Raw genomic sequence first — 14,999 nt, 5'->3', positions numbered from 1 at the left:
TTCTACTGTAACAAGGACCTCGATTCGAGATTGGATTGCATGATGTATAACATGATTCACTAACGTCGGGTGAAGTACCATTACGAACCATGTAGTCAAATGTTACCGTTAGTCATCAGGATGGAAGACCTTGCCAGTCGCCAGTCTAATATGACATCAAAGCTCATGAAATATCCTCATTTGATTGCCCTGCTGATATAGACAAGCCCCTTATAATGGGTTCCCCAGCATTGTGTTTTAATTTTGTGATAAAACCTCGTTCTAGTTTCTAGGATATCGACTCATAGTATTTGCCGTGTAGTAATAATTTACGGCGTCAATTGATTCCATGAACATATTTTTATTGTGACTTCTCTACGAGGAACTTGGCATTATACATTCGAATGCAATTGCATGACTAATTCTTGAGAAAATAGAGATCTGATAAACCCTTTGACACTATCCCTTGACATACAGCAGTTGGCCATAATTTAGTTCCCAAAATGGCGGCGGGTGTTTCTGTAACTCGTATTGGCGAAAATATAATGGCTCCTCAAATTAACAATACGTTTACAAATCGCAATTTGCTGTACTCGGATAAAAACATTGACACCGATTACAGTTTTAAATTTAATTTTCAAATTTTAATTCCGTTTTGTTTGTTGATATTATCGTCTGCTTAAAAAATGAGTCGCCGTGGAAAAGATTTGACACCGGACGTTAGAAAAATCATTGTTAGTTTATTCAAAAAAGCTTATTCGGGTCACAAAATAGCAAAAATTACTGAAGTTAATCCCAAGACTGTAAATATTTTTTAAACGGGTGAAGAAAAGGGGAAATGAGGAAAATCTTTCAAGAACTGGCAGGCGGAGAAAAACTGAAAGTAGAGCCGATCGTCGACTTTTTCGGATGGTCCGGAACAACCAAAGACAGATTCTGGAAGACTTCACAACTAAATGTAACAACAATTATGTTGAAAAATATTTTTCTAGGACTGTTGGAAGACGATTATTTGAAAATGATTAAAAAAGACACATTGTTTCTAAGAAAATCACGATAAGGAGGGATATAAGATCTTGTCGCATCAGTTTTTGTCGACAAATATTGTGCTGGATAGCTGAAAATAACTTGTCCAAGGTTATTTTTAGTGATGAGACTAAAGTGGTAATTGGAGAGGACAAAAAAAATGTGTGGCGGAAATCGATTGAACGTTTAGTGGGGGAATGCACTGGAATGTTTATGGACAGAGAGGTAGAATATCAGCTATGTTCTGGGGCTGTATCACATATAATGACATTGGAACAATAACACTTATCAATGGAAACATGAATTCCAATATCTATATTGAAACTTTAGACAATAACTTGTGGCCAGTCGTATCAAGCAAGAGGCCCATGGGCTACATCGCTCACCTGCGTCACCTTGGCTCATATTTAAAGATTTTTCCTATATATTCGCATGTAAAATTTTTATCCCTATTGTGACCCCAGTCTACTCCCAGAGTCCATGGATTTTTCAAAATTAAATCTGGACTAGGTCAGAAGCTTTTTGTGTGAATGTAAACTTTTCTGGCCCATTGATTTTTCAGTGATTTTTAATGATTTCCCCATTATATTTGTATGTAAAAATTGATCTCCTATTGTCATCTCATCTTATCTCCGGGGGCCTTGATTGTTACAAACTTGAATCTGCACTATGTCATGAAGCTTTCATGTAAATTTCCACTTTCCTAGCACAGTAGTTTTTGTGAAGAATAATTTTTAAAGATTTTCCCTATATATTTGTATGCAAAACTTTGATCCCCCTTGTGGCCCCATCGTATCCCCGGGGGGCAGGATTTTTAACAAGCTTGAATCTGCACTATATCAGAAAGCTTTCATGTAAATTTCAGCTTTTCTGACCCAGTGGCTCTTGAGAAAAAGATTTTTAAATAACCCCGCCGTAATTTTGTGATTATCTACCTTTTGAAATGGACATGATCCTTCATTTGAACAAATGTGAAAGCCCTTTACCCAAGGATGCTTTTGGCCAAGTTTGGTTGAAATTGGCCCAGTGGTTCTGGAGAAGATGTCGAAAATGTAAAAAGTTGCCAGACGGACAGACAGACGGTAAGACAGACGGACAGACAGACGAGGGACAGCAGGCGATCAGAAAAGCTCACTTGAGCTTTCAGCTCAGGTGAGCTAAAAACTTTGGAAACCTTCCTCAGATATTTCAATAAGATAACGCCCTTGTCACGTATCAAGACAATAGAATGCCTGGAAAACAGACAAATAATATTGGAACTCTACCTTGGCCTGCACAACGTCCTGATCTAAGCATAATAGAAAATGTATGAAGTGTTCTGGAAATCCGAATCAAACGCTGTATAAATAAAATAAACAACAAGTCTGGCTAGGAGGTTATAAAAGTTGGCTCGGGCTCCAGCTCCAACTCTAGCTCGAAAAAAAGATTTGGAGTATGGCTCCAAATGATTTTAGGTTATAAAAACTGGCTCAAGCTCTGGTTCCAAATCAGGCTCGAAAGTTGTCTTGAAATTTTGAGCCGGAGCACATACTCGAAATGTGGGTTATAAAACTTTTGAGTAAGGAAATCATACTCCAAATGGAGTATGCCATACTTAAATCTCGAGTAAGCTCAATAGCTTACTTGAGATTTAAAGTATGTACTCAAAGTGTCGTTTGCTTTTATAAAAATGGCTGCATTCCGACAAATGCCAATTAGGAAACGTGCTCCACACAATATCAGAGACAGATCATGCAACCCTTTAGAAGAATTATCTACAGATGATGTTTTTGCAAAATATATATTCCTACCACACACCATTATGGATCTCTTGCGTCAGCTGCCAGACATATCATCTCCAACTCAGCGGAACCTTCCAATTCCACCCCTCCTTCAATTACTAGTAACGCTGAGATTTCTAGGTTGGATTTTACAGCTTTTATAGGGCTTGAGATATGTCCTATGTAGTCATTTTTACTATTTTCTGTCATTTTTAATGTGAAATTGATGAAATAACTCAAATTTTAAGGGTTTTTGGAAAAAAAGTAAGTTCTCCCAAAAAAAAGTTATTAGATAAATCAAAATTTTGTCATTAATTCTCTGAGAGTAAAAGAAATTATTGCTTTCTTTTATCGTTTACATTTTTCTAAACAAGATACATGATTTACCTTAAATTCTATAAGTTTAGGGGGGGGGGGTGTTACTGCCCCTGAAACGTTCTACTTCTACGGTGAACGCAAAGCGGAATATTTTGGATTTTACCCTTGATTGTACTTATTTTATAACAAAGGTAGGGAATATATATATATATATATATATATATATATATAAGCACGAAAACCCAACAACACCTGAGAAGATACAAGGCCAGTAAAGAAATTTATAAAAGCACCGAAAAGGCAGTTTATCAACAGTGTATCATTCTTGTTACCAATGTAGTTTATTGATACAAGTTTGTCGTTTTTCGTCGTGTGTGTTATTTTGTTTATGTAATATACGTCTCTTGATAAAGACGCGGGTTGCGTCGAAAATTTGAGTTTTAAATAACCAACAGTGTCGTGGCCTTTTTAGTGTTTTAAAAAGCACAGAAAATTTCACTTTATTTGGATACCCACTTCCGCCCCTACCCGGGGTTGAACTCACGACCTGCAGAACCAAATCTCCCACCAGCATGTAACCAGCGCGCTAGACCGCTCGACCATCTAGGCAAGTCAAAAAACTTGCTTTCGATGACGATGGAATTCTCGCCACGCTGTCACACGCTACACGGTCACTGAGAATGGAAATGGGATACAGTTATTTAATGTACATTTAAGAGGATCATAAATGATACACACTGCATCGAAATATTTCATATATATATATATATATATATATATATATATATATATATATATATATATATATTTAAAGTCTCATTTTTGGAAGTAAAATACAGAAAAAAACTCTAAACACTTTGTTGAAATATTTCGACCGTGTTGCCGGTCTTCTTCAGTCGAAACACGACTGAAGAAGACCGGTAACACGGTGGAAATATTTCAACAAAGTGTTTCGAGTTTTATATATATATATATATATATATATATATATATATAATCGATTCGAGAACTGAATGTTCTACAATTCTGAATACATATGTATGTCTATTTCTCATGAAATGATCGTTAAAAGGGTGGTATAGGTACCTCGTGTTGATGCCTGAACGCTTCTAAATAGTATAAAAGGTTCATTCCCACGTATATTTTGTGTAATTCACTATATTGCAACTACATGTACAGTATATCCACAGTGGCTAAGCCCGTTTTGGGCCGGCTTAGCCCCTGTGAGTATATCGACCTGAGGAAATAATCTCAGAATTAATGTATGTACAAAATAGTGTCACCATGAATTACATTTAGATTGTGCAATATATATTTGTATATATTTGATGCGGATAAAACTGTTTATTGTATACTGAACTACACGTATATTATATGTAGGACAGAAATGTACGAGAAAAATTACATCTTTATATTAGAGATTGATTGATTGATTGATTGTATCTTGCTTAACGTCTCGCTCGAGAATATTTCACTAATATGGAGACGTCACCAAGACCGGTGAAGGGCTTCAAATTTAAGCTTATGCTCGGCGCTTACGGTCATTGAGCAGTGAGGGTTCTTTAGCGTGCCACACCTACTGTGACACGAGTCATCCGTTTTTAAGGTAATCTCCGAGGACCCGTGACATTTACATCTTATGACGAGCGTTTGGAGATGGAACTGTCACTACCTGTTTTAACGACTTAGGTCTGTCGCGGCCGGGATTCGAATCCCGGTCTTCCGCATGCGGGGCGAACGCTCTAACCTCTCTACCAAACGATACAAAAGTTTCAAAGGTTGGGGAAAGGATTAAATACATTTATTGACGATAATGCCTTTCATAAACATAGGCGTAAAATAATCAGAAATACTTGTCAAATCAGTTTGACATTTTGGCACGATTGTGCATTGAAATGTAGCATCAAGTTGAAATGTAGCATCAAGTTACTTTTTTAAGATAGCGGAGTAGAGGGGGGGGGGGGCTTAAGGAAAAATATGACATGTGTAAAATTCTTGTGAAGTGAGACAAAATAATTATAATAATAAATTGTGCTTTTACCCAACCTTGTAAATGCAAAAATGATAATTGGGGAGGGGGGTGGGGGGGTGGGGTGGGGGGGATTGTTGGGGGATGTGAGGTATTTATTGATTGTCATAAACTGCATAGGCGTAGCTTGGGTTCGAATATTATCGAGGCTGGGGGCGCAGCCCCCCAGAAGCTATCGACATTTTAACAACGTAAAAGGTGGGTTTCTTTTACCGAGGCAGCTGCCTCGGTTGCCTCAATGGAAGCTACGCCACTGAACTGCCTAAGTTTTGTACATGTACCAGCACTCGTCCTGTGCAACGTGTGCATGTATAAGGGTTGAATTCATAACTACAGGTTCTCACATTCTTCTCTCATTCAGAACTAACACCCCCCCCCCCACTTTTAAACCAAACAATAATTATGTTTTGTAATATAATGAAAATGATTTATTCTATTTTGGTGAGTGATCTGCAATTTTCCTTGAATTTTCACAGTTGATAATCCTGACATTTGATCTTTATAAATTAAATTTTGATATCAGAAAATTAAAGTTTACTTTCACTCTTACGCACACGTTCCTTTTTCATTTTTGCCTTGCTATGAAGATCAATCCTTTCACTTTGGTGTAACGGCGATTTGTGAACGGTGAACGCATTACTGTAAACGGAGAGCGAACGGGAAAATGGTAAAGTATTTAATGGACACAGCCTACCAATTATTTTGCTATACATTCCTTTATAACATAAAAATTAATATAAAAAATTCCACCGCCTCAACTTACGTGAAGTTTGATACAGACCTAGAGCATTTCAGGTCAAAACATATTTGTGAATTTCAGGAAAATCCACTGCACGCAAGTCCTGTTATGACACCGCAGGTAACCCCTACCCTGCATATATCCCTTTCCCTTTGAGAAGCAGGTAAACAATGGCCTATTTACACTCTTCCTTTCCTACTACACACTTAAGAGCAGAATTTCCCATTATTATATATTTTTAATTTTTTTTCCCAGACCCTCTTCTTTCCATCTATGCCCTATAATAAACACAAATCCACCCCACATTCATGCCCAAGAATTTTTAAGAAAAAAACTCTATTTATAAACGGGCACTACACTGAAATAGGGGTACATTTAGTAGTCTGTAACCTAATGTTTCAGGGATTGTAAATCCGCCACTGGCTATACAGCTCTGCAGACGACAGCGAAATTTTATGTTGTAAATGTCTATGATATATACATGATACACAGTAAAAATGGTGATATACATGCATATATATATATAGCCCTTTATATTTACAGAAATGACATCTAATTCAACGAATATTTCTTTTTTAAAAATGTCATTTAGAACGTTTTAGCAAAGTACTGGCACTAAATAACTCTTATAAGGATTGGAATATTGCTGTGAACTGCCGTCAACATAAACACATGGGCGACGCCATTACGGAAGAAGTCTAAAAAAGGCCACTTGTGCATATTAAAAAAAGTTTTGAGTACGAGCTCGAAAACTGGAGTAAGTACTCCTAGGAGTACATACTCGAAATGTTTTATAACCTTAGAATCTGACCACGTACTCCCAGGAGTATGATTTTGAATTCGAGCTAGAGTTGGAGCTGGAGCCCGAGTCAACATTTATAACCTCCTAGCGATCTTAAAAGCGTAGTGAATGAAATTTGGGCATCGCTTCCTTCACATTATCTAAAAAGTCTATATCAAAGTATTCCAAAGCGAATCAGAGCTGTAATCACAGCAAAAGGATAGATAGCAAAATACTAGTAATTCAAGGTAAGTATGTATTATTGTCTGCATGCTCTTTAAGCTGAAAGTTACAGCAAGCAATTCATGATTTCAAAGCTTCGGCCATTTCGGGAACTAAATTATGGCAAACTACTGTATGTTCAAGGTTTTGCGCATCTATTTTTGTATTACTTTCGTTCTAGTATGTTATACATGTATTGTTAATACGGTTTTGAGTCCTAATTGATGCCCCTCACATCTGTACTTCCCCACCTGTGTTGGTCAGTGTTAATAGTGCGAACATCTACTAAATATTCCCCGAATCTAACTTTGATAGTACAAGTAAACCTATATACAATTTACTGTTTTGTGAGCTTTAAGAACGTGGGGACATACATTTGGAAGTAGAAGGAGAGTGGAGATGGCATCGATGCTTTGCTAACATTTTTCAAATTATTATCATTATTCGGCGTCTTTGGAAATTTGAAATGGATAAATTAAAGGGGATGAAAACGAAGAATGTCCTGTCTGTCAAAAACGTTAACCTTCCTGAATACTTTAGAATTGTGAATTATAAAAGGTGAAAATAATTAACAGTGATCAATCTCATAACTCCTATAAGCAATACAAAATAGTGGGTTGGGCAAATGCGGATCCCTTGGTATACCACATGTGGAATCAGGTGCCTTGGATGAGTAATGACCACTTGTCCAACGGTAAAACCCACTATGTGTCTTATATCTTGATCAGGTAAACGGCATTAGTCATAGTCAAACTCAGTGTACCGAGAACGGCCTAACAATCGGTATGAAACACGTTAGATAGCACTTGACCAAATGATAGGTTGTATTGGCAAACTAGATCGTTAAAACGGCTGATTTGAAACTAGACTGTTAAAACCCCTGCACCATCAACTTGTCTGTCACTAGCTTGCCTTGATTTTAAAACTGATCATATGCAGAACAAGCGCTTGCGTATCGAATCAGTTGAGATATGACCACCATATGCAGGTGATAATGGAATATTGCTACACAAATATGGGAAGCTGACGATGGAGAAGCTGAAATCACCATGTTTGTCAAAACGTTGAGTTGTAAGTTTGCCGTTAATGTATACTTTCAAAAGCATCTAGGTATGAGCAGAAGTGGGCGATTCTGTGGTGACTTTAATTTGGAATTCATAGGGATATATCACATGTACGCATGAATGAAAACTAGTATTCTTAATAGATATATTACGTTATCGCTATATCTAAAATTCGAATTGAATACCAATATTTCTTCTCACATTGAAGATTTTGAATAAATTCTATTCTGCTTCATATGAATATAAAAACAGGTCAGCTAACAGAGTAGCACAATTCGTGCCCAAGGGAATTCCATCAGACTGTTGGAAGACCTGATCACCATCCACTACGAAGTTATTGTCAATGATGAACTCAAGCATATTTCTTACTTCAACTTCCGAGTACTTTTGCGTGGAATCAGAGTGATGTTGGAACTATTATATTTTGGATGATAGATCGCTAGATACGAATATTTACGTTTTTGTTGGCGAAAAAGTCTAGTATCTAATTGAATGGTCGTGTAAAGTGTTGAAAAGTCATACGTTTTGATGTTGATTTGTGAAAGGTTTTGCGATTTCAAATTTACTAAAACTTCTTTAGGATTCTTTAGAATCCACATTTGATTTACGCCACCTATGGCATTAGTCGCACAGTATGTTTGAAGCTTTTCCTTGACAGATGTAAACATTTCCGTGAGGAGCAAAGATAGGGACTAGGTCGAACATTTTCTGGATCCAGCATTGTATCTTTGTTAGTGAAGCGTAAAGCTGTATTTCTTATGTTATCTTTATTGCGAGAGTTATCGCCCGTGTTATCTTTAATTACTTATTAGACATACTCAAATAAATATTTCTGGATTGTTAGTTTTGAATTAAAGGACACACCATTATAATCATCGTGTGTTTCTATAGTAGATTCTATAAAGATTAGCCAGTTTGGGTATGATTAGTATTTTGTTTTAATTTGTAAGTAATTGCACACTACCGATCATATATGGTACAGCGGATATATAGGTTTTTTCTACACGATGGGTTAATTGACGGTTCTAGAGGTAAATCTCGACCGACAAACCCTACAAGGTACGTATAAGTGTGCGGACTTCCCTACTTATATTGTATGTCTTAGTAGTAAGTGTGCGATCACCTGCTTATTACTGACAGAGTGTGTGGTCAACACTGATCTGGATTTGGCATCATTTAGCTACAAATGTGGGGACATTCCTGTTTGTGACTGCGCAAGTTCAGGTGTGAGGACATCCCTGTCTGTCTTGTGGTAGAGCTCTGGTGTGCGGACATCTCTGCCACTGTCTATGATTAGAACCAGTATTAATATAGTGATAGTGGTGCGGTCATCCCTGCCTATCAATACGTAAGGGTAGGTGTGTGGGCATCCCTGCTTGTCCTTGTGAAAGTGTGCTGGTGTGTGGAAGTCCCTGCCAGTTCACTTGTTCGCTACCAGTCAATAGATCCTATATAGGCGCAGTACAACTGATTAAGTCTCAGCATTGTACATATTTGCAGCACCTCAGGGCTATCCGTTATTATCACGGGTACGAGCCCGCGGGGGTTCACAGGCAGTGACCTTTCCTGCATGTTACATAAAATTCGGTGGCAACGGTGGGATTCCTTGAGATAGCTGCACGATGAACTACATAGACAAGGAGCTTTCCATGATAGAAGAGAAGCTCGCGGAGCTGAAAGAGAACATAGGAATAAGAGTTTCAAGTCGTCAACACCTGTCAAAACGAGCATGAAAGACAAAGTGAGAGAATCCGGTGTTGGTGCATCCAGTTTTTCAGGAGTATTTCAACAGACAGAAGAAAAGTCACCAACCCTTGACAGTGAGTCAGCCAAGCATGCACATACCCTTACAGAAAAGTCTGGTGAACAAACTCTCATGGGCATGTGTAGAGGCGCTGGAGCACGACCCCGCGTTTACAGTGGTCGACAATCTACTTCTAAAGTTGATTTATATCAGGAAGAAGGAGAGGCAACGCGTAACGATAAACCTAGACTTAGACTTCCTCCCAAAGAACCTTACAGAGACGACCAAGACGATTCTCTTCCCCCTGGGATAACTAGGCGATGCAGAGTAAGATTCACCAGTCCCCATAGTGATGACAATGCGTTGGCGGATTTTCCAGTATGGAGACAAGCGATCAAACCAGCAACGTACCTATGATGGCAGTGGTCCTTGGTTAGATTGTTATGCGCATTTTGAAGTCTGTGCAGAATAAGTGGATGGAAATACAACCAGAAGGGATTGTATTAGCAGTTTCCCTTCGAGGAAGTACACAGCGTGTATTTGGTAACATGCCAAAGGGGGCAAAACCCGATTATCAGACACTAGTAAAATATATGGAAGACCGATTTGCCCCTCAAAGTCAAACATAGTTATACAGGGTGCAGATGCGTGAGCGTCGCCAAAGAGCAGGGGAGTCTCTTCCAGAGTTGGGGCAAGCAATTCGTCGACTTGCCAAATTAGCCTACCCTACTGCGTCAGCTGAGATCAGGAAGACATTGTCCAAAGACCAATTCGTAGATGCCCTGATAGACTCGGAAATGCGCATCCGCATTAAACAGGTACGTCCTAAAAACCTTAATGACGCTATTCAGTTGGCTGTCGAATTAGAAGCTTACAACAGAGCTGAGAAAAAGAACTACGCGCGTCCCACCACCGCTGAACCCATGGCTGGGAAAACAGCCTCGATGTTTGAAGAATTATGTGCAAAGTTTGAGACATTATAGAGAGAGATGAGGGAACTAAAAGCACAACGAAATGAAGGTTCTCCCCAATCAAAACAAATAGAATCAAATCAAACATTTGGGACACAGAAAATATGCTACTTTTGTCGAAAGCCAGGACATATGCGCAAAGATTGTAGAGCTAACCATGTGCAAAGGAAAGCTAAGAATCCATTTAAGTCCCCTACTACGGAACACCAACAAAATCATGGTGGGAGAACTAAGGATTTCGACGCCAAGGCTTCTAGCAGAAGTATCAAGACTGGCGAGAATGCTTCCGTTGGAGCAAGTCGAGTCGAAGTAGAAGCTGATCTGTTCATTGAAATGGATGTCTGTGGTGTGAAGGCGAAGCTATTAGTGGATACGAGTGGATCTAATCTCCACAAAATTGTGGGTAGAATTCCAGAGGAGGACCGACCTAGATTGAGTTCGTTCTGCCGAGATATACTGGATGTTGGTGGCAATTGTCTCCAGAAAAGTGGCACGGGGACCTTTCCAGAACAGATATGTGCCTTCCCTTGTATACTGGATGATGTGGTTGCAGAACTGAACAATGGTGGAATCATTGGCCTTGATTTCATGGACGAAAATGGATGCACGGTTGATGTGGCAAAAAAGAAAATGTGCATCAGAGGAAAACAATATAACCTTATAAAAGAAGGGAGCTATGGGTGCTACCGAACTGTAGCGCTAAACACTGACAATACCAACAAATCAAGAGGTAGTCATAAAGGGGAGAATATGTGCACCAGAGGGTGAAAGCATCCCGCTGACTCATGGTCTGGTGGAACCAAATGAAAAGTTTTTGTTCACAGGTACCCTTGTAGGATGGACTTTAGTCAAATAAGATATTGTGGTACCAATTCGAGTATTAAATATGGGGCCAGAAAGTCGAACCATTTACAGTGGCACTCACATTGCTGAAATATCATCCGTCTGCGCAGTCAAGGCAGATAAAAAGACAAAGAATAGCTTTGTGTTGCATAAAAAGCTTGAAGATTTCTTAAGGCGTTGTACCACTGACCTCACAGAGGATCAGAAATCCAAAGTGCGGGAGTTTCTGCAACAATACTCTCATACGTTTGCACCCGGAACTCTAATTTGGGTGCGACGGACGTGGTTGGTCATGGAATAGATGTTGGCAACTCACACCCCATTAGGGAACCCTTGCGGCACGTTCCTTACCATGCTACCGAGGAAATAGATAAACATTTGGGCAGAAGGGGTGGTTTTGGTACGAATAAAAGATGGTAGTACTTTGTTGTAATGTGTTAACTACCGGAAATTGAATGGATTGACCATTAAAGACACCTACCCATTGTCGCGTATTGATAAATCGCTGGACAGTCTTTCCAGTAATGCATGGTTTTCAACACTGGACTTATGTTCGGGATACTGGCAGGTGTCCTCGAAGGAGGAAGACCGACCCATGACAGCATTTGTTACGCGCAAAGGCCTTTTTCAATTCCGTAAGATGTCAATTGGACTGAGCTGCTCACCGACTACTTTCCAAAGGTTAATGGAGGTCGTCATGGCTGGTATTCAATGGGATATTTGTCTAATCTATCTAGACGATGTGGTAGTCGTAGTGAAAACATTTGAAGACATGATTGAAAACCTATCGAAGGTGTTTGACCGCCTTGTTGATGCCGGACTAAAATTAAAACCAAAGAAATGTGTCCTCTTTTCACGCAGAGTACTTTACTTGAGCCATGTTATCACAGAAGACGGAATCTCCACCGATCCTGAGAAGGTAGAAGCTGTTAGGGATTGGCCAGAGCTCTGTAATGTATCTGAGGTCCGCCGTTTCTAGGTATCTGCGGGTACTACAGGAGGTTTATAGAAAAAATTGCCGAAAAAGCAAAACCCTTAAGTAAACTGACGGACAAGAGCAACGCACTAGTCTGAACGCAAGAGTGTCAAGATGCTTTCACCAGCCTTAAAATGCATTTGTGTAATGCGCCCATTTTAGCCATGCAAAATTTCAAACAGCCTTTTATTCTGGACACAGACGCCAGCAATTTTGCAATAGGCACTGTCCTGTCACAGTGCATAAATGGAAAAGAACGCCCTATTGGATATGCCAGTCGAACTTTAACTAAAGCTGAGAGACAGCATTGTGTTACCAGAAAGGATTTTCTCGCAGTTGTGCACTTTTGTAAACACTTCAAACACTATCTATACGGTAAACGTTTTACAGTGCGCACTGACCATGGATCCTTACGCTGGCTATTAAACTTCAAATGCCCAGAGGGTAACGTTGCACGCTGGATAGATACTCTAAGTGTGTTTGACATGAAGATTGAACATCGCCCGGGTACCCAACATCGTAACGCAGATGCTCTGAGTCGCAAACCATGCAAATAATAGGGTTTACGACCGACTGGGATAAACAACACCCTGGTAAGGTTGTTGCACAGGTTACCAAGGATGGGTTAGGATCTTAACGCAGTCTTCAGGATGCTGATGCACAGATCAAGCAGGTGAAAGACTGGGTATTGGCGAACAAGCGACTGGAGTTCTCCGAAATAAGTAGCGAGAACAGAATAATGAAATCCTTGTGGTCACTATTCAATTCTTTGGAACTGACAAAAGCATACTATACCGAAGATGGGAAAGTCCAGAAAAGGTAAAGAAAATGCAGGCCATACTCCCAATGTCGGAAAGGCGAACGGCAGTTATGATGAGCCAAGACAACACGTCATCAGGACACCTCGGTGTGTGCAAGACCCTTGCAAAGATTCGACAGAGGTACTACTGGCCTGGGCTTCAAGATGATGTAAGGACGTACATTGCTGGTTGTGATAAGTGCAGCCGATGTAAAGCTCCAATGCGAAACAAGAGAGACCCAATGTAGATTACTATAGCTGGTGCTCCGATGGAGCGAATTGGCACAGACATTCTTAGAGAATTACCCGTAAAAGCAAGAGGCAAGTAATATATCTTGTCACAGGTTACTTTTCTAAATGGACGGAGTGCTTCCCAATGCGGAACATGGAGACAGCAACTGTGGCGCGCATTACCGTGGAACAAGTCATTACACGCTTTGGCGTCCAGTATACTATCCATTCAGACCAGGAGGCACAATATGAGAGCCAGCTGTTCGCCGGTATAAAGAAAACTAGGACCACACCATACCATCCCAAGTCAGATGGTATGGTTAAAAAATTTAACAATACACCCACAATCATGCTGCGTGCATATGTTGATCATCATCATCGGGACTGAGATACGCATTTACCGTACCTGATGATGGCGTACCACTCTGCTGAACATGAAACCACGAGCTGTACTCCTAATGCATTAATGTTGAGTCCTTTAGACATCATGTATCAAATGTCCAGCGACCTCGACCAAGGTCCTCAAAACCAATGAGCCTGGGAATTGAAGGAGAAACTTCAAGATGCAGACAACGCTGTTTGGGAGCATATTCATGTCGAAGTGCATAAACAGAAACGTTACCATGATCGCGGCTGAGTTAAGACTTTCCTCATCAATACCAGTGCTGTAAAAATGTACTTTACCGCACTGGTACATTAAGTGACGTCACAATGAGAAATGCGTCATGATGAAGGTCATGACGTACATATCTACCTTCCTTTTGAGGTTGGAAATGTCAAAATATTTTTCGTTATTTACCACCGCTGTCAAACAATAAACCACAATCGTGTAAAAGTTTTAGTCAAATGGGTTATATTAATTCTCTTTGATATTGAAATATTTTCAATTCCTTCTTTATATAACATACATGCTAAAGTAATATCCATATCATGTTGTGATCTTGATATCGCCCCTAATATCCAGGTATATAGTGACTTTCACAATGAACTCATTTGCATAAGCAGGGTTTCCGTGCATACAAATTTCATCATTGACACGACACCCCGAGGTTTTTGAGTGAAAGATGTTTGATTTATGTGACATGTGAACTTCAGTGCAAAAGGAAAGTTAGGGGAACAGGTTGTGGCTTTAACAGAAAACATGTTCGTATATTAAAAAATCGCCGCATCTTGCATATTCAATGTAAAAATTAGACATGTTACAAGTCACGATTAACTTGCTCTAATCACTTTTCAAATTAAGAAATTAATATGTTTTGAAGTTATATTAACTTCAACTTGCATTGATATCTGGATATCGTGCCAATGGAACGATTTATACATTCACGGTACGATTTTATCTTGATATTTGATCACGTGATATACAGCTGATGTAGAGACTGTCGGTCTGGTGAAAAATATATAGGAGGTCAATATGCACTTAATTATATATACATATATTTTGTTTTTGGTATATAAGGGTTGTGTGTACAGAATTTGTCACAAATTCATCTGTTTATAACGCTTTTTTCTTCTGA

At 39.3% G+C, this 14,999-nt stretch overlaps 1 protein-coding gene across 2 annotated transcripts in view; it reads right to left on the bottom strand.

Annotated features, from left to right (window-relative positions):
• Positions 1-14,999, bottom strand: part of LOC125676208 (uncharacterized) — a 441,312-nt gene that overhangs the window by 39,135 nt on the left and 387,178 nt on the right. The window lies entirely within an intron of this gene.

Source organism: Ostrea edulis, chromosome 3, assembly GCF_947568905.1.
Source record: "Ostrea edulis chromosome 3, xbOstEdul1.1, whole genome shotgun sequence".
NCBI lineage: Eukaryota > Metazoa > Mollusca > Bivalvia > Ostreida > Ostreidae > Ostrea > Ostrea edulis.
This window is presented reverse-complemented; position numbering and strand designations above follow the sequence as displayed.